Below are 21,497 nucleotides of genomic sequence, written 5' to 3'. Positions count from 1 at the left end.
GGTGCGTTACAATTCAAAAAGCCCTTCTATGGGGTGCGATGGGCGAGAAATGACAAATGGCAGTGTCATTCCGCAAGGTGGAGAGGCAATGGAAGCTTCCAGAATCTTCTCCTGTGACACTTGCCTCTCTGAATTCGACCAAGGATGAGTAAGAGATCATCAATCTCCAAGTGGAAGCATGAACTATGAGAGGGCAGACACTAGTCAAATCATAAGCTGACTCATCTCCATTACAGATATCTATATATGGATCCCTCATCCCAGAGATCCAGAGGCTGGAATTTTGCATATTGTAAGGAATTGATGTTGGTTTCTTGAGACAAACATCAGATTGTTGGGTGATCTAAGCTTTGTATGAGGTGAAGAGGGGCTTCTTTGCTGAGAGGTTGATGCTGGGTCAGAACAACTGGTTGTAACTCTTCTTGGCTCTTTCTTGTTTATCAATAAAAGCTATTCAAGTTTTCCTCCATGCTCTTGTGTCATTGATGTTTGCTACATTTGTATGGTCAATTTACATCTGATCCTAGATTGTTTATGATTATAGATCCATGTCTTTGTATAGTGCTATGCTACTGTGATATTACAGGTACTTTGTGAAGCTGGGCGTGCAAGAGAGTAGGTAGCTAAAGACTATCAAAGAAGAGAGGAATCAAATCAGGAGATTAGCGCAAGACAGAGGTTGGTCTTCCTATTCCTCTCTATCTATAATTCATAAAGGAAAAACAAAAGTAGCTTTTCTCTATTTGTTTCTAAGTCAGCTGTCACACCTTAGTGGGATAGAGCAGTTCTATATAGACACTTTTCCCTGTAACAAAATGGCGACTCCACTGGGGAAGAATTAGTTTGTTTGTTTATCATTCTTTGTTGTCTTTTTCATAAACTTACAGGTAGCATTCGAACTGCATTTGCCATAACAAATGCAAAGTAGATAAATGCTACTTCAATCCATCTACTAGATCTGTTTATGATTTAAACAACTAATTCACAAACTATCTGATTGCCCTTGTGATAGCTCTTAGATCCTCCTTAGATCTACCCCTGATTGTTGCATTATTGATTGCTTTTTGCTCTGCCAAAACCCAAGAACTGAACTACAAACTGTGACCCAGAACCCAAACGGAATCTCGTTTCTGGCCCAACGTAGGTACTGTTCAGAGAATTTGAACTTCAGCGCACTTCCCGAGTGGACAAGGTGCGCTGCATTTCAAATTCTCTGTGTTACAGGTTCGCTGATCAGACTAGGCTCTGTGCAGTTTTGGTTTCTGTGATTCATTCTTTCCAGTTCTATTCCTGAATTTTGCTGCCTATGATCAGTATATGTCTGTTTGAAACCTCTTTTCCTTGCTATTATTCCGCCTCCTTTGTACAATTGAACTCTAGATGTTTTTGTGTGTTTGTTGAGTCATTTTCAGTTCTCCTTTGCAAAAGTAGCATAATCGTACTGTCGTCCTTTGATTTGAAACTGTCGCAAGTGTCGATTTCAATCATAGGAAAGAGTTTGATTGCTGTTGATGGTCGATTATCCTGTTACTGTTGTTTTTGGTCTAAATTTGTAATTTTCTAGTGTCAAGAACAAGTATTCATTTCAAAATCGTAAGGTGTTGTGATCGTCTCCATTTTTTGATTTCGAAAAGAAACTTGTTGATATTTTTCGCTTGAAAAGAAATTCAGATTTGTGCATCAACTTTCTTTTTAGCATTCATATACTAAGAAAGTCGAAAACAAATACATGCATGTGCATTTGCATATAGACAGTCTAATTGGCTTGATTTAGGGAAGTGCATTTAGAGTGTGCTCTTTGCTCTTTGTGAAAAGATTCTGTCTTTCTTTTCCTTAGTAGCTAGGATTTTCATTGCACAAAGAGGATAAAAAGTTTGTTTATCATCTTAGATTGCATTTTAGGAATTACATCTACATCTCGCGGTGAACCTGAAAGGCAAACTTCATAAACAAGATCAACTTAAAATAAATTCAATGAATCTAACAACACTTTGGAACTTAACGCACAACATTTAGATGTCTAGGCTAGAGACGTATTCCGGCGTCGTAAAGCCTAGTAACTGTTGTTCTCACTGATGGTTGGGTGATTCCTCCACTTTGAGATGATAAGTGCCAGTACGGACTTGTGCTCCCACGTATCATCGAGTATATTTTGGGAGACCCCAATAGGCTTAATCCTTTATCCATAGGAAGCCATGTCTCCCGCCCTATCGATCGCAATGCACTGAACACAGCATTCGGGAAGATTGACTGTCGTACTGTAAAAAGTATTCTGCAGTTTTGCGATTGGTTTGGTAATCCCTCTACCCAGATTTCCAGAGCAGTCCCTTTCGTTCCTTTTCAGACTCCTTAACAGAAAAGGTCCATCTGAGCACTTGTCACTTCAAGCTCATTAAAAATTGAAGGAGACTAGAGTCATCTTTTTTTTTTCTCGACTCTTAAAAATTGAAAAAACAAGTTGTGTCAAAGCATCTAAAATTTATTTTAAACGGAATACTCATTACTCTTTCCTACGTTGATCTTGGGTGAGAAAATGGAATCCACCAACCAAGGAATTCCCCTTGGAGGAAATCCTAGTCCCTTCTCCTCTTGGGGAGATGTTGGTGCACCCCATATGGCCACATTGTCGCTTCCAGGACTGACAATAGGCCTGCTTGTATGGCTCTTCTCAACCTCTGTCATTCAGAACACCGCAATTCCTGAACAATCGAATTAGAAACTAGACGAGTCCAGAGTTACCCACCAACATTCTACTTCCTCTAATTCTTCCTCTCCTCCTTCCTCTTTGCTTGATGGGGCTGGTAAAGCCAAAATTCAAGTACCTGAGAAGAAGAAGGAAAAGAAGAAGAAAGAGAAGAAGAAGAAGGAGCCAAAAGCGAATGGGGGCAAACGAGTTTCGTCTAGCGAAAATCCACACACTGCACCGACCAGGCCTAAATCGCCATGTGTCATTTGCAAAGGGGACCACTATCATAGAGATTGTCCTTTCATCCCTTGGATCTTAAGGGACTGGTCTCCTCATTTGCACAACCCGGTGTCGTCAACCTCTGATGATCATGTTGAAAACACACCGTCGACTAGTGAAAGTGAAGCCCCAGGACAAAAAGGAAAATACAGATTTCCTTGTAAACTGTGCGAAGGCGATCATGTCGTCCACCATTTTCCCTTCTTAGACGAGGCTAAAAGATTTTTGGATGATCGTCCAGTTTCACCGTTACGACTTCCTCTTGGATATAAAAAACTCTTGCCGAGTCCATCACTAGTTGAAAATCCGGCTGGCCCGCTCAGGTGGTCAGCTGAAGCATCTATCATTGAAGACAGACCATCTGAACCCATACCAGATGAAAGTCAAAAGGTTGAGGCGGCAGTTGACCCGGTCTTGCCTTTAGAGGTTCCATCTTCAGATGATACAGTCACCGAAGAGAACAAGGATGACACCGTCCAAATTCTTTTCATAAACAAAGACTCCAATGAACATGGGGGAAATTTACCCGTTCCTTTACCGCAGGAAGGAAGTTCATCAGAGTCGTACCCGGCCATCTATTCGGTCCCACCTCCAAGAAACCTAGTTGTCTCCTTCGACTGGAATCAACTAGGCAGACCCCGCTTACCAGCTAGTATACCATTCTGAATCATTGTTCAAATATATAGAATGGTTATGGTTGGTACCATCATAGATGAGAGGGCTTCTGTGACTATCCTTTCCTCAACTGCTTGGAAAGCGCTTGGTTCACCATCGCTTTTGCCTAAGATGAGAAATCTAACAGGCTTTGATAAAGGAACCAGTCGACTGTTAGGGATCCTTCCCAATGTGCCCATAACATTGAGAGGGAAAACTGTTCACATGAATGTAATGGTAGTTCAAGGACCCCTGGATTACAATCTACTCCTTGGACGAGACTATATTTATTGCATGAGAGCCATTGTCTCATCACTCTTTAGAGTGATGTGTTTTCCGTATGAAGGAAGAGTGGTCAAGCTCGTAGACCAGCTTTCATTTCCCGGATCACGCATAGCAAATAGTCATATACCATCCCTAAATGGTCTTTTCACGCAAGAAATGTCTCAATCTCCAGTCTGCCCGCCTGATGAGCGCGAGTGATTCGGGGGACATGACTGAAACCCAGGGGGCATGCACCCTGGTCTGCTTCGGCAGGAAAACTTCGGGTATAGGGTAGGTTTCCGCGAGAGAATATGACTAGTCTGTACTCTCATCCGTGATTGGAAGAGGGGGTTATTCTAGAACAAGATTCTCTTTTCAAAGTTACGTGAGTGGAGTAGCCTCCTTCACTCACCTTTGTCTATTTCGGTAAACATCACCGAAGAAGTGTTTTGTTTGCGCTGTGAATAAAACAATCTTTGGGTAACCTGTAAGAGGTAGGCCTCTCCCGGTAAAACAAATGTTTTAATGGAAAAAATAAGGGGTAACCTTGAAATTCTGTTTTATACCTGGGGGCATGCAAGCCTTTTGGCATGCAAGCGAAGAGCGACTATTTATTTTTTAAATTTGTAGGTCCTCTAACCATTTAAACTTGTAGGATTGGTCGTTTCCTAACTTGCATAAAGAAAGGATGTGGGGCAAAACTCTAAAAATTGCCGTTTTTATGAGACATTCTTATCACACGACTGGATTAATCGAGCAGTTTAAGCACATAGTTCAAGCTCGTTAAAAAATAAGCATAAGACATGAGCAAATGTTTCCCCCCACGGTTAAGCTCATTAAAAAATGAACTATTCACCTGGAAATAACCATCCTGAATGTAGTACTTCAGCCATTAAAGCCTTGGTTGTGTTTGCACCATCACCTCCACTTTTGCATTGGCCGATCATTCACCTCCATTGGATTGTTTACCCATTTTGAGGAACAGCTGTGAAGAGTGATCTCACTAGCCATCCTTGTAACCACTGCCGTGATTGGAAAATTCCAAACCTTACCTGGAATCAGTTGCTACCCATTTTATCACTCGTTCCTCAAAAGACGAGTCTCCTTTAAGCTCTTTTCAACTGACTCGTAAAATATGAAAAGATTGTCGAGCCATTGGCCTCTCTAGCTCGTTAAAGGGACCGGAAACGCTATCTCTCCTCTAAATTTTAATCTTTTTGGGTCTGAGAGATTATTACACAAAAAGATCGAGCGCTTGTTTTGTTCGGCTCGTTAAAAGTATCGAAAATTCATCCCTTCTGTATTGTTTTATACTTTTTCGGACTTAAGGGATTAGATGACGAAAAAGCAATTTTGGAGTTACCTTTACGTTCCATTTCAGACTCTCTAAAAATGAAAAGGACCGAGTTATCTTTGTCGTTAAACTCGTTAAAAGTGTAATAGCGAAAAACTTGTCTATAGACGAGAACGAGTTTCATTATCGCTAGGCTTGTTAAAACATAGCGATGGGTTTGCCCGAAGGGCAAATTATAGAACAAGCATATGTTATCCTCCTCAAGCTTGACAAAAATAAAGAGGTACTGGTCAGCAATGATTGGGGAAAATTGGGAAGAAAACTTGAAGAAACTTTGTTGGTAGCAAGTCGCTCTTGAACATGACACTTCCACTCCGCGTCCGAGTCGGGTTGGGTTGTTTCATTCACCGATCACATCACCATGGTCCCATCATACCATCCACATTTTGGGTTAATGCTACCAATCCATCACATCAGTGTCGCCGATATGTTCAAGAGAAGTCATTCAGAGAATTCACCTGTGTCTCACCCACTACCATACGTTTATACTCCATTCTTTCATGACCGCCACCCTGAACCTTATATCACCAGATTGTTTTCACCTCCATTAAAATCATTTGCTCCGTTCCGTGTCATTGATGTGGGATTCATTAAGGCCCTCCTGTGACGGATCGCTTCTTGTCGACATCAGCTCATTGTCTAAGAAGTTGATCTTGGAACACCCCATTCAATACTTTGAAGCTTTCATGCCTCAATGGCAAGTTTCTCACTTCTGGCGACAGGTTCACATCAATGGCCTTCAACCGAAAGATTTTGCGTGGTGTTCGATGCCAAGTCCTTTATCCACACCACATGAATTGTACTGTAGTACCTTGAGGGTCATTATCATTATCGGTGATTCCTCTCGCGCCTGTTAACAACTTACATCATTGGCTGGTAATCAGGTGATGTCTTTCCATGTTCGACTCCAGAACAGCTTTCACATGGATCGAATTGTACTTCGAGTGAAGATCGAACGAGATTGAAGACCCCGGATCTAGTTTCATCCATCCGGGCTGCGATATATATTCTGCGAGGTGGAGAGGCAATGGAAGCTTCCAGAATCTTCTCCTGTTACACTTGCCTCTCTGAATTTGACCAAGGATGAGTAAGAGATCATCAATCTCAAAGTGGAAGCAAGAATTATCAGAGGGAAGACACTAGTCAAATCATAAGCTGACTCATCTCCATTACAGATATCTATATATGGATCCCTCATCCCAGAGATCTAGAGGCTGGAATTTTTCATATTGTAAGGAATTGTTGTTGGTTACTTGAGACAAACATCAGATTGTTGGGTGATCTAAGCTTTGTATGAGGTGAAGAGGGGCTTCTTTGCTGAGAGGTTGATGCTGGGTCAGAACAACTGGTTGTAACTCTTCTTGGCTCTTTCTTGTTTATCAATAAAAGCTATTCAAGTTTTCCTCCATGCTCTTGTGTCATTGATGTTTGCTACATTTGTATGGCAATTTACATCTGATCCTAGATTGTTTATGATTATAGATCCATGTCTTTGTATAGTGCTATGCTACTGTGATCTTATAGGTACTTTGTGAAGCTGGGCGTGCAAGAGAGCAGGTAGCTAAAGACTATCAAAGAAGAGAGGAATCAAATCAGGAGATTAGCGCAAGACAGAGGCTGGTCTTCCTATTCCTCTCTATCTATAATTCATAAAGGAAAAACGAAAGTAGCTTTTCTCTATTTGTTTCTAAGGCAGCTGTCACACCTTAGTGGGATAGAGCAGTTCTATATAGACACTTTTCCCTGTAACATTTAGGAAATCCTATAGTAGCCTATCCCACAAAACAAAAAATCACAGGTTGTAGTCAGTTTCAAGCATGGAGATCTAGAGGTCAAAGAGGCTCCTCCAGAGCTTAGCAACAACATCAGGATCATCAACATCAACACCTAGTACCTGCATATCAAAGAAAAACATCAGAGAAAAATAATAAAAAAGAGAGAGGAGAAAAACACATGCAGCTAGTACACAACAAGGAATTCATTCTTCAACATATAACATCAAGGCATCATTACCACAGGTACGTATCTCGCTGCCACTCTCTCTTTAGCATAATATGATCAAACATGTAAAATTTGTGAAAGAGTTGGTTTATAAGAGAAAGGTGGCTAGTTAACTTGGTCACCTTCACTCAGTCAATGAGGAGAAGACAGTTAGTCCTTACACACGTGGGAGCAGACAAGTCAAGGAAAAGGAGAGATTAGGTCGAAAGTGGTTAAGCTACAGATGCTCGATGTGGGAGTTGATTATGGGGTGAAGAGAATGATGATGTGGTAGTGGGACCAACGATCCAAAAATATATATTCGTACCTCTGCTGCCAACACACCACCCCACTCAAATCACCCATATGAGGAAATAAATGTTGATCCCCATGCACAGAGGCATTCACATTCTCGAGGCTACACACTATCAAAGTCACTCTCGGCCTTTAAGCAGTCTACGGGAAAGGCAGAATTCTTTTTTTCCCTACACAGAAGCACATATAGGATCCTATAGTAAATCCTACAACATCCTACAGGATACAGAACAACACCTACAGGATTGGCAGTGAGTAGTTCTACAAGGTAAAAATAGAGGTTGGCTTCATTAAGCAATGATAAGGAGGCAGGCTCTATAATTTCCCACAATCTCAAAGTGAAAAGAATATAGAAAAGCCTTCTATTGTGTTGAAAAACGTTGCAGTCTAGGGGAATTGTATACACAGAATTTTCATTTAAAATTCCTCATTCATTAAATTTGGTATCAGACATATACAACCCTCCATCCATTAGAGAAATGATAGGGGTATTTAATAAGAGGGAACCCATTAACACAGTGAGATTTCATCAGCACCCTCATGTAATAGATATATTCACAAGGCACAATTGGATGGGTTTATTTGATAAATTGAGGGGATATAATGATGAAGTAGCAAGATATTTTTCTCTCCCTCACTCCACTAACTAGAACCCATGCCACTGTTGTAGTGAAAGGCCTCTCTATAGAACTCACCCCTGAAATCATAGGCAGAATCACCACCCTTCCTTTAGGGATGCCTTGGAGAAAGGAGGATAAGGGAAATAGCCAAATTGCAAAGAAGAAATTCTTTCTAGAAGGAGAGGAGGCAATGGAAGACAAAAATGGAGTTAGAAGAGCAAGTCTACCATATCCTTGGAATGAAATTAGCTACCACCTAATAAAATATATATCATGTTAAGGTAGGTACAGTGTGGTATATGGATACCACTTTAGACTTCTCCAAGAGTTGATTTTTGGAGCAGACACACCTCCTCAAAACAAACTCAGCATACCCTACTTCCTTCTTCAATCAGTGATAAATATGAGAATTAAGGTACAGGAAGGAAACCATCAACAACTAGCCCATCATCGGTTAATTAGAATTATCATAGAATATTCTCTCCAAAACCTCAGACTCCCTATCACATGGGAAACTTTCAGAGACATGCAAACAGAGGAAGGCATAAAAGTCCTTGAGTATGACAAGAGCCCCACTGCCAGTGAAAGGGATGAAGAAGAAACAGAGAAGGATGAGGAAGAAACTGAAAAGGAGGAAGAAGAAACAAAGATGGATGAAGAGGAAGTAGTTGAGGAAGAAGAGGAAGAAAAGGAGAAGGAAAGTGGTGAAGAGACAGAAGAAGATGCAAAGGAGGTATCTGATGGAAAGAGTGAGGAACTAGAGGGAGAAGGAGAGGAGAAAGACAAAGATGAGAAGGGGAACGGAAAAGGGGAGACCGAAGGCAAGGAAGAATCACCCAAGGTATCCCCAGAACCCATTGAGAAAGAGGCAGCAGCTGCCCTCACTGCCCTTAGTACCCCTATCAAACAAAAAGGGAAGAGATAGAGACAAACTCCATTGTACTTTAGGACAAGAAAAAGTACAAGAATAAGGCAAGGATAACCTCAAGCTCCCACCAAGGTTCCTATTGTCATTGAAGACTCACCCAAACAACAACAAAAGATAAATCCTCTTATGAAAGATCAAGGAGAAGGATCATCGGGACAAGACTCTCCCAAGTCTCCTATCACTTATGTTAGGAGGCCTGTCACTAGATCTGCCTCATCCAAAGAAAAAGGCATCCTACAGGATACACAGAAGGACCTATAGGAAGTAGAGGAAATCCTACAAGAAACTTTGTTAAACCTACAGGAAACTCAAAAATTGGACAAAGAAGGGAGTATGTATCAAGAAAAAAAAAAGGAGGATCCAAAGCTGAGGGAACCTAGTCCTCAACCTAACCTTGACTCCTACTACAGGTTCATTGAACAGGGTAGCGTCATTCCACAGAAATTTTCCATCCGATTATTTTTGGGCTTGAGAAAGAAAGAGCAAGAACACATAGATGGATAAAAATTTCCAAATCCAAAGGAGTGGAGGACATAGGTCACATGGAAGAGAAAGTAAAGGAGATGGGCAGAGAACTGAGCAGCCTGAGGGACAGAGAGGCAACGATGAAATCTCAGTTGGAAGAAGAAAATGCATGGTTAAGAGGATAAATACAAGAGAGAGAGAATCAATTGGCATCCATGGCCAATCTATCCTTAGAGGTAATCCAGTGCAGGATGCCAACTAAGTCCTATGCATTGTATCTTAAGGAACAATGGTTGCAGTTCCAAATCAAGACTTTAGCACAAAGAGGCACTATGCCATTCCAGGATTATAGACAATTCATTTATCTTTGTGATCAAAGCACATTGGAGGATAGGGCTAAAATGTCTGAGTTCTACCTACATAACTTAGCCTTGACATATCTGAATGTGTGGGACCCTAATTCAAAACTAGGGGACTTACAGTTGATGGCTTTGGCTTCATGGATGAACCATGAGGAAGAAAGGGCTGCAAAAATGAAGAAAATAGTGTCAAGAGATGAAAAAAAACCTCTCATGATAAGAGTTGAGCAGTCAAATCCAATCATTGTCATCAACACCCATGACTTGATTGCAAATCACCCTCAACTTTCACCTACGTACCTTGCTGCCCAAAAGCAAGAAATCACACACTTTGAGGACATGTTTAGGATTTTAGGGGATGACAACATGCACGCTTTCCAAAGGAGATGGAACACTCTTCCCTACAACTTGAAAATCAGAGAGTACCATTCTCCTCAGAGAACGAGAGAAGCACTGAAGAAGACACCCATGTACAAGAAAGCTCTCCAAAGACTCAAAGTCAATTGTATTGGCTTGAGACTCAGTCCACCACTGCTCTTAGGAATGTTGGAAGGAAGGAAGGAAGAGGAAGAAAGAAAGCAATGGGAGGAGATAGAAAGGAAGGCAAGATTCTATGCACAGGAAGAGGAAACTACAACAGAAGCATGGGATGTCAGGGAGGCCACTAGCGCAATGAAGGACATGGATATTGATTGAGTTTCTCAGAGGATGAGCAACACTTTCAGTAGGGGGTGATACTGGGCCTCATCATTGGTTAACTATATGGACCTTAATCCACCTCCTAGCCTATTCACATCAACTCTTCTCATATTTTATTACATATTTTGATTGTATTTTGCCTAATGAGATGAATAAAAGTGAGATATTATGCCTAGTGGACTAATATGCATTGGTTGTAGGTTTTTGAGAGAAAATCATGGAAATTTTGGCTAATTAAGGGCTGAAAGTTGAATGAGACAAGGAGGAGAGGTTGTAGGAGGTAGATCCTCCTCATTTACTCCTCACTCATTCTAATATTCCTCCATCAATCACACTAGCTCGGAGTACAAGCAACCAAGTCATGGAGATCAAAGGGCAGCTGAGCAAGTGACGGTCAAAGACAGTCAGTTTGGGAGCTGAGCCTCCCTAGATTTAAGGAGGTTGTTGGAGAATTCAGTTGTATAAATAAGAAGGCCTAGAGCCTCATTAGGATTCGAAATTTTGCTATAAAAACACTAGTCATTTTCGAGTTCAAGACTTGTGGAAGACATTGTTATGTGATTTTCAGTTTTGATAATGAGAATGGTATTTCCTTGATCCAACACTGAGTTGAATCAGAGGGATGAAGCTCTTGGGTTAGGGCCCAACCCTAGTAGCAAAGGCTCCTCTTCTTGTATTTGTATGCTTAGTCAATTTCATAGATTAATGGTTGAATTATCTTTAGAATTATTTCATTGCAATTAGTTGTAGATTTGATTAGTTTGCTTCCATTTGTGCTTTACTTCAGTAGTAGCTTAGAAGAGATAAAGGAACATCACAAATTTTTCATTAGGTGGATTTCGCCTCACTCCTTCCTTCAGGGATCATGGTTTCAGGAAAGAACCCTTGTGCAACCCCAAAAAGACAGAATTCTAGTTTCTCATGGAATCTAGGGTTTTTTGTACTTAGGTCAGCATTTGATCAGTTTGCAAGAATAGGATTTAGTTATCATTTCTTCTATATTTAGTCTTACATTAGATCTCATGAATTTTTCATATTATTTTGCAAGGTTTCCTCATGCATGAAATAGGCAACTAGCTCATGAAATTTTGTTTTCCTTAGTTATTTGAAATCCTTCTTGTTTACATGATTTATGGATAAATGTCAATGGTTGATGCAGTGTAGGAGTTTCAACAGTACATAGAGATTTCATGATCAAAAACCTCATCCCAACTTCATCCATCCATGATCATTCCTTTCTTTCACTAAAACCCTCACCAATTTCATCATTTCACAAGAATACTTCTCCAAGCTTGTTGAGCAAATCCAACCATCTCCCAACTCTGGTTTTGAGTTCTGAAGTGGTCCTAGGCACTCCCTGGCCTCATTCCATCCACCAGAAATCTTCCCTAAGCCTTCCATCACCTTCAACATCCATCCTTTTTCTCTCAATTGTATCCTGTAGGAATACAGGGGATCCTATAGGAATTCAGGACATCCTGTAGAACGCATTAGGACATCCTGTAGGTTGACCTGTAGTGGCCTGTTTTGAGGCTGAATTGTGGAAAAATCCCATAGGAAGCTAGAAAAGGACCCCTACTTGTCTCCCAAGCCTTCTAACCATTCACCATCATCCCTAAGCCACCTGCCACATCACCAAAAGAAGTTAGCTTTCACACTTTCTCATGAAAAAAGACAAGAAGAAAAACATAGTTATTTTATTCATTTACATGCACAACAGTAGAATGTTTGATGTTTCAATTTGCATACCTAGGACAGTAGGATTGCATACATGTTAACTTAGTATTCTTTTGAAGCAAAGCCTCTTAGCAGTTAGTTAGAAAATGGTGTGTTTTAGCATTTGATTTCAGTCTTTTTCCTTACTGCAGTAGACAAGCTTTCCCTTAGTGTATATTTATCTTTTCCTCATTGCTAATCAAGTTTCTTATGAATAAATAGAAGTTTGGTTTGAAAAACCTTAGTGGTCTATCGTCAGCTTAGCAGTGACAAAGAGCGGACCCATCACATTTACTTGTGTATACAACATTGTCACCTCCAAGCTTGTACGAACCCTGAGTTGATAAAGTAAAGTTGGTAGCCCCAGGAGTTGCAACATTCCTGCTACAATATTGGTGCTCATTAAAACACACAATTGTTAGTGCATAAATAAATATAACAATATATCAGTTACCTTACCTTGTTGTACCCAGCACACTGACCTGTAACTGAACATGTACATATATAATTTATCAATGAATTCCAATTCTCTTAACAAATCAAGCTATAACTAGAACCTAGTTGTTAAACCTGTCAAATACATGTTCATGAATATAACACATATCCACATAATTTTAGACAAAATCAAGGTTAAGAAAACTCTTGTATGCAAAGAACTCATTCGTTTGGAATTGCAGTTTCCAAACATAGCCCAAGTAATTATCAAGAAATTCCTTTATTTTAACTTTTACCTTGCTACAATTGAGTCTAATTATGTGCTATCACATCACCCAACAAATCAACTCTTACATCATCATGTTCATACCGAGCATGTTGCCCTGCAATTGTTCACACATGTCAGTCACTTGTTCCAAAGATCAAGATATAGTGTCTATTAATTTTGAAATCAACATTTACCAAGACTAACAATCATGTCATAATCTTCAATAAACTCACACTCATTAATCATAACACTACAACTAACACCCACTTTCACTCAAGTGCATATCTGCTATCTCAGCACATATCGTGTTAGTACCACCGTCTTAAACAAGGTCATTCCTTCATGAAATCTTATAGACACATACTCATATCATGAAATTAATCAAACATTCAAACAACCCGTAAGCATACCATGTTAGATAAACCATATAGAAACATAATCAACTCATACCTCAATGTATCTCAGGGGAGGCTATCACATATGCACAAGCCAGTCCAGATTAGTATGACACAATATCATAAGTATATCAACTCATACCTTCATATCATAACCATAACCATCTACACAGGCCTATCCAGATTAGTATGATACATAATAACATCAATTATTAGTTGCAATGACCATAATCATCATGTGTATGACCACAATGCATATAAAAACAAGTTATTGCCATTCATGACTATCTGACACATGTGCATACCACCGCATTGATTAACTAACATCTATCATGCATGTAACAACAACAAAACTAGAATGGCATGCATGTATATAACCTAAATACATATAAAAAACATTAACCATCATACATGTATTCCAAACATACAAACCTATATGACGATATTTTCTTACTCTGAGGTCCAATACTACAACCTCACACTAATAATTTGCATCTCCTACTCTATCTTAGAAAAAATGTTAGCCTCATAACATACCAACAACGTCATAAACTAGATAATTACCACCATGATGCATGTACAATAAACATGTAGACAACTAACATGCATGCATGATAAAGACGTTCCAACCATCGAGTCCAAGTTTAGCTCTAATACCAATCTATAGCCACCCCTCCCATATTTACCCACTTTCACGAATCTTCCAGGGTAAACATAAGACAAAGAGCTTACTATGACATGACCCAACCTCCTAGGTCCTATTAAGGAAGTGGGCCCGACTACTGATAACCAACTAACATCTCACTCATCCTATAAGGGTACGGGTCACTCAGAGGTTGAGAAACCACCCTAGATGGCCAAATCCTGAGCTGGACCACTTTTCCTTTCCCTGAGCATCAACCTCTCCCATGACAAGGCCTCTATGTGGTTGGAAGCCTCCAACCACATGCACAAGCCTACATCCATGTGGTTGCAACCCAAACTTTTCAATTAGGAGCATGCAGTCCCGGATTCTAAGCCCAAATTCGAGGTTAGCCTCCAAACCACCACCCATAACTTCCTGTAACTTCTCAGATGCATAAATGACATGAAAACAAAGCTAAACATTTAAGCATGAGTTAGAGACTTGACCTAATCAGGATTAACCATGATAGTCATTTTGTCAAACATATTGAGAACATGTAATCTATAGGTCATGAATGCATATCTAAACATAGGGGTCTAATACTTATTTGATATTCACAAAGGTATAATGTCCTCTCATAATAGCTGTAGTAAAATTTGTGAGCTCATGCATTCACCAACCATTCATCAACAAATCAAAAATATCAGGAGCCATAACTAGAATTTGCTATGAAACCATGCTTATAACAAGCATATGACCAACATAATAAACATGATAGAACATCCATCAAAGCCACATAATAATAAGCACAAATAATCATGAAATACAAGAGGAAAAGAGCTCTTATTAACATATGCAAAAGGAAACCAAGTCAGGGACTTCCACGTACCACCAAACCATAGATTGGGCTTAACCAAATATTTCTTTCAGCCAATCAACCTCGTGTCATATTCCAAGAATGAATGTGGGACTCAATACAAAACAAAAGCTAGGGCTTCCCAGATATTAAACCACCTCCACCCTCAGGTTTTACCGCAATCTCGCCAAAATCAGTCAAGGGATTCCTAGCCCTAACAAGCACATAAACAACTAGGCTTTGAATCTGAGATGCATGAAATTCCACTGTACTCATTTTGAATGCCAACATTTCGAGTTTATACCAAGACCCATCGTCAGGACAAAGGTTGAGGAGAAGCAGAAGAGAAATGAAGCAATAAATAGTGAGCGATCAATAGAATGGGTGGATAGTGAAATATTGAAAATTAATGAAAGTGAAACCTAATAATATGCTCCTAATTAAATTATTTAATTTTTTTTATGATATAGTATTATATTATTAGTTTATTTTATTTTAATTTTAAGATTGATTAATTTTATTTTATTTTTATTATAATCATTTTACAAATAATAATATAAATACTTTAATCTATTAAATATATTAATATCCATGTGTCAATATATTTAATTGTTGATTAAATGTATCTAAATTAATATGTTTTTTATTTATTATAACTTAAAAGTTATTTTGTTTTAGTTTAATAAATTAATGAAATGTTGATTAATATGTTTTATATATGTTTTAAATATATTTAATTAATTTTATTTTAAATATATTAATATATTAAAATATAAATTTTAATATATTGATATATTTAATTATTAATTAAATATATTTAAAATTAATATTTTAATTATCTTTTTAATTATTATTTTTATTTTATTGTATTCTAAAATTAATATTATTAAAGGATGTAGATGTTGATTAAGGAATTGAGGTGGTTGAAGTATTTAGGGTGGTAGGATTAGTTTGGAGGTTGCAACTTTGTGTGAGCAGGGGTATACAACTCATGTTGACTTCAATCTCAATGTCTCTGTTAAGATTGATGGGGTGCTTCATGATTTCTAGTGCTTCACGCATCTTTCTTTTGTAATAATGGTTCTCCCTAGAGATTATTTCCATGTCTTCCACGCACACAAGATGGTTTGTCTTGGATGAATGTTCAGCAAGTGCTGAGGATATGACTCTCCCTTCCCTAATATATTTAGAGCAATCTCGCCAAAACCAGTCAAGGGATCACTAGGCCCAAATAAGAACATAAACAACCACGCTTTACCGCAATTCCGCTAAAGCCGATCAAGGGATCATTAGGCCCAAACAAAAATATAAAAAACCAGGTTTTACCGCAATCCCACTAAAATCGGTCAAGGGATTACTAGGCCCAAAACAAGCTTGGATGCCTTAGAGTTTCTTCACCAATACCTTGAGGAATTTTCCCGTCTCCACCCTTAGGATTTTCCGCAATCTCATCAAAACCGGTCAAGGGATTCCTAGGCCCCTGGGAATTTTTCTGAGACCACCTCACTTGGTTACAAAACCATTCGGAAATCACAAGCTCAACCAAATGAAAGAATCCCATCACACAGTGGCTATCCGGAAATGGAAAATCAAGGCTGAAACCATTGTCAATCCAAACAATCCTCCATGCCAATGAAATTACATAACCAGGAAACCAAATGCATATACCATGCATGCCAAAACTAGTAAGGAACTCATACATGCAACTCGATACCATCAAAGCAATCGAGCTATAATTTCTGATCCACATGCTCCCTTATGCTTTCCTTTTTTCCTTTTCCTTCTTCCTCCAAATCCAATTTATTCCAAAGTCCTACAAGAATAATCTAAGTGTGCAAGAGTATGAGAGAGTGAGAGAATATAAGAGAGCTCCAAGATAAAACTGAAAAAAGTCTGTGAACTGATCCTCAAAAGTGACTTTATCATTGAGGCCTCTATTTTCTTCAATTTCCTTTATTTTTCCTTCAATTTTCCTCACATGCAATTATGTTACCTTTCACCTTCTTTTTCTCCTATTTTACTTTATTTTCATAAATAAAATACCAATTAATGTCTCTTTTCCTTTTCAATGTCTTTTCTAGTTTCCCTTAGTCATAATAAACCAAATGAACACCCACTAGGATGTTTTGCCCAACATTCAGCTTGGAATATGTTTCCCATGACCTTGGTCTTATTTTCCTTTATTAACTTTATTACCTAAAATTTTAACCCGAGGTTGTTACAGGAGAGTGCAGGTGAACCATATTTAAGCTATGAGCTCTTATGGGATAGGTTTGCAGGAGTAGATCTTACAGGCAAGGCAACATGATGAGAAGTATCAGCAACTGAATCAAAGATCACAATAATAGGGTGACGGTGATCAAGATGAGGAGTATCACCTCACAACATATGGCTTGGTATGATTCAGAAGCAGGATCTATGTGTTGGATAACAGCGAGTTCAAGAAGCTTATTTTGAGAGAATTTCATGTCAAGCCAAATTCAGGCCACCCAGGATATCACTAGACTTTGACAGTTGTTAAGAAGTTCTACTATTGGTTGAATCTGAAGAAAGAGGTGGTTGAGTTTGCTGCAAGGTGCTTGGGTTGTTAGCAAGTGAAATTTGAATGCAAGCATCAAACTAGTTCATTGCATCCTATTACGATTCCAATGGAAATGGGAGTTCATTTCCATGGAATTCATTATAGGATTGTCGAGGACATCGAGACAACATGATTCCATCATGGTTGTGGTTGATAGTTTGAGAAAGGTAGATCACTTCATTATTGTGAAGTCTACTAATTCAGCTATTGAAGTGGCTCAGATCTTCATCGGGAAGATAATGAGGTTGCATGGAGTTCCCAAGAATATTATATCATATCGTGAAGCCAAGTTCACTTCCAAGTTTTGGAAGGAGTTGTTTGCATGATTGGGGACAAAGTTGGCTTCCATTACAACTTATCATCCACAAAAAGATGGACAAACAAAGGTTTAATAAGATTCTTGAGGATAAGTTGAGGATGTATGTCATGCATCAATAGACGATGTGAAAGGAGTTTACTTATAATAATGGGTATCAAGAATCCTTGAAGATGAGTCTGTTTAAGGCTCTCTATGGGTGGAGTTGTAATACTCCTATCATTCGGGGTGATTCAGTGAACAATTTATTGATTGGACTGAATATGTTGGCTAAGATGGAGTAGGAGATGCACGTGAAAAATAGAAGAGTTATGTAGATTAGCATAGAGCATTCAAGGGGTTTCGGGTTGGAGAGAATGTGTACTTGGGCATCAAGCCCAAGAAGATATGCTTGAGGATTGGGTCATGTGCCAAGTTGGTACCTTGGTATTGTCGACCTTTTGAGATCCTTGAGAGGACAAACTAGTAGCCTACATACTTTCTTTGCCACCATCAGTCAAAATCCATGATGTTTTCCATGTTTAATCACTTAAGAGATATGTACAATATGGTTATCATTTGATTGACTGGTCTGTACTGCAAGTGGAACCAAATGGAGAGTTCCATCCAGATCCATAATGCATATTGTAGTGGAAACAACTCATGCTCTGGAACCGAGCAATAGACCAAGTTAAAGTGCAATGGAAGCACTTTGGGCCTAATGAAGCATCAAGCTATGTTATAAAGATCCAATAAGAAATATGTTTTATTTTTAATGGTTTGATGGTCATAAGTGTCATAGAACATCGTGGATGGTGTTCTCCCAAGGGGAAGGGTTTGTAACAATCCCACATTGATTTTCCATGTAAATGGAAGGACATTATAAAGGAAAAAATAAGACCAAGGTCATGGGACACATATTCCAAGATGAATGGAGGGAAAAGAATTAAAGTGGGCATCACTTGTGGCTAATTAATGGATATGGAAATTGGCAGTGACATTGGCAAAGGCAAATGCAATAAATGGAAATTAATTCAAGAATAAAGGAAAATATGAGCAAAGGAAAATGAAGAGACAAGAATATGCATGCAAGGGAAATTAGAGAGAAAATAAAGGAAAATGAAAGAAAAGAGGAAAAGGAAAGGAAGAGACACTAAGCATCAATGATAAAAAGGCATCTCATAAATAGTTTACAAATTTTGGATCATCTTTTGATCAATTTCAATTTTGGACAACTCTATTTTGCTAAGGAAGTAATCGAACTCCAAGAGAAGAGAGAATAAGCACCTAGACACAAGAAAGCAAGCAAGTAAAGGAAAAGCAAAGGAAAGAAACCGAGTGCAAGGAGAAGAGTGGAAGAGCAGCTAAAATAGGAAGGTTTTGTAGGTAACAAGTTAGATGTATGATTTCCTTGCTAGGATTAGATTGCATGGTGCATGCATTTGGTTTACATGATTGATTTGTTGTCGTTAGCATGGGATTTTCCTGGATTGACAATGGTTACAACCTTGCCTTTCCATTTCATAGATAACCGTGATGTGATGGGATTCATTATTGGTTGAGCTTTAGATTGTTGGAAGATTTTGGATCCGGGTGAGCTAGTCTTAGGAAAATCCCAAGGGTTTTGGGTGGAGATGGTTTTCTCTAGAAAACCATTGATAGGGGTGGAGACAGGAAATTCCTCTAGGTATGGTGAAGAAATTTTGAGACATCCAAGCTTGTCTTGGTTGGTGATTTTTTGACATATTTAGGTGAAATCACTGTGGTTTAGGGTTGAAGTGGTTTATCCTATGGAATCCCTACTTGGTTCAATTTGGGTTTATCCCATGAGATCGCACATTCATGTTTGTGGCACATGGGTGATTTGATGAAAGAGAGATTTGGTTTAGGTTAATCTATGCTCAAATGGTACATGGAAGTCCCTTAATTGGTTGCCATTTTCATATGTTATTATGTGTTATTTCTTATTGATATCAATGAACACATGTATTGGTTATTGTGTTGATTTTATGACTAGTTTCTCATGGATTCATTTTGGTTAAATGCTAGTTATAAGCATGACACATTCTGGTTGTATAATGTGTTATTTTTTTGTATATTTCTTATGGAATGATAAGTAATTGAATGGTTATGTTAATGCATGGGGTAACTAGTATCTTATGCAACTATCTTGAGAGGGCATTGAGCCTTTTTTATGATTCTCTGATGAAGCTAAGGAAATAGTGAATAGATATGCATTCATGACCTGTAGTTACTATGTTTACCATGTGTTTGATGAAATGTTCATCATGTGTTTGGAAATTTTGGGAAATATATTAGCCTTAGTATATGTTATACAAACTTATCATCATCATAGACTGGATTCTGGAAAGTTCTAGGTTGTTCTAGGTAGCTAGTATGTAGCTAGCCCTGAAAATCCAGAACAAGGATTATGGTCACAGTCTCTTAACTGATCAAATCAGTTGCATTCACATGGAGGAAGGCTTGTGCGTGTGGCTGGAGAATTTTTGGTGCATGCACAACATGACATATGTGTGACTGGGATGTGAGGTCAAGTGAAAAGATAGTTCCAGCTCAGGGTAAGATCATTAGTGGAAGTGGTGACATTTGGGTGATCTGTTGTCCCTGGGAGGTTGCAGTAAGTTTTAGGATGGTAGACCCCACTTCCATAATTGGAACTTGGTTGTTGGGTCATGTCATAGTAACTCTTAGCTCATGTTTACCCTGGAGAGCTTGTAAAATCTGGTAAATGTGGGTTGGGGTGTTATAGGGTGGCATCAGAACAATTTTGTTCCATGTAAACCTTTCTCTAGTACCAGTGTTATAGATTGGTATCAAAGCAAGGTTTACTCTATTAGACCTCGAGGTAAATGAAAATGGTAATGATTATCATGCACGCAATTATTGTTTCATGTTTGTATGGTCATCTTGATTCATCCATGATGTTGATATGATGTTGTTATTATTATATATTCTGCTAATCTGGATTGAATTGTGCAGATGTAATAGCCTCCCTTGAGATACATAGAGGTGTGATTTTGATTATGTCTTATATTTGTGTTATCTACATGGTATGATTATGTATGATTATGAATATGTCTCTATTTAGGGGTGAAATTTAATTAATTTTCTATTTTTTGGACATTTTTTGACAAAATATTGGCTCCTTTGTGATCTGAATGGGAAGTGGCATCCACCTATGGTATTTACCCATGGTATTGTAACTCAATAAGGCTATAAATAACATGCCTCACTTTGTAAAAGGATAGATTGACCTAACAAAATGTAGTTGTATCAATTTTTCTTCATTGTAATAAAGAGTTTCATTTGGTGTTTTCTTCTTCTCTCTCTCGACATTCGATTTTCTCAGATCTTAGACCCCATGATCCAGATCAATGGAATTAGATCAAGTTATGACTCCATGGCAATCAAGGTTTTGAGGATTTCTCGTGGGAGTTCTCAAATCCGCTTAGTTTCATCACTGCATCCATTTCTAATGTGTCCATAGGTTGCAATCACTACAAAATTTGCCTCTTCGTTAAGGTCACGAGGCTACTTGGCCTTGGGGCCACACTACTCTCCTTCCCCTTGTAGCTTGGCACACAAATGGGCCATGCTTTCTCGTACTTCCTTGTCAAACCTCATTCAATCATTTGGAATTCTTGAATTTGGTTTGGGATACCATCCCAATCAACTTGATCGTCATGCCCTTGCTGAGGAATC

General features: G+C 38.7%; 1 pseudogene; it reads left to right on the top strand.

Moving 5' to 3' along the window:
• Window positions 1–21,497, top strand: part of LOC149218534 (uncharacterized) — an 80,094-nt pseudogene that overhangs the window by 57,528 nt on the left and 1,069 nt on the right.

The sequence above is a fragment of the Pinus tabuliformis genome, chromosome Q, assembly GCF_031772625.1.
Source record: "Pinus tabuliformis cultivar Carrire ecotype Pingquan chromosome Q, CPIR1, whole genome shotgun sequence".
Taxonomy (NCBI): Eukaryota; Viridiplantae; Streptophyta; class Pinopsida; order Pinales; family Pinaceae; genus Pinus; species Pinus tabuliformis.
Note: the sequence above shows the minus strand (reverse complement) of the source record. Positions and strands in the feature narration are given on the sequence as shown.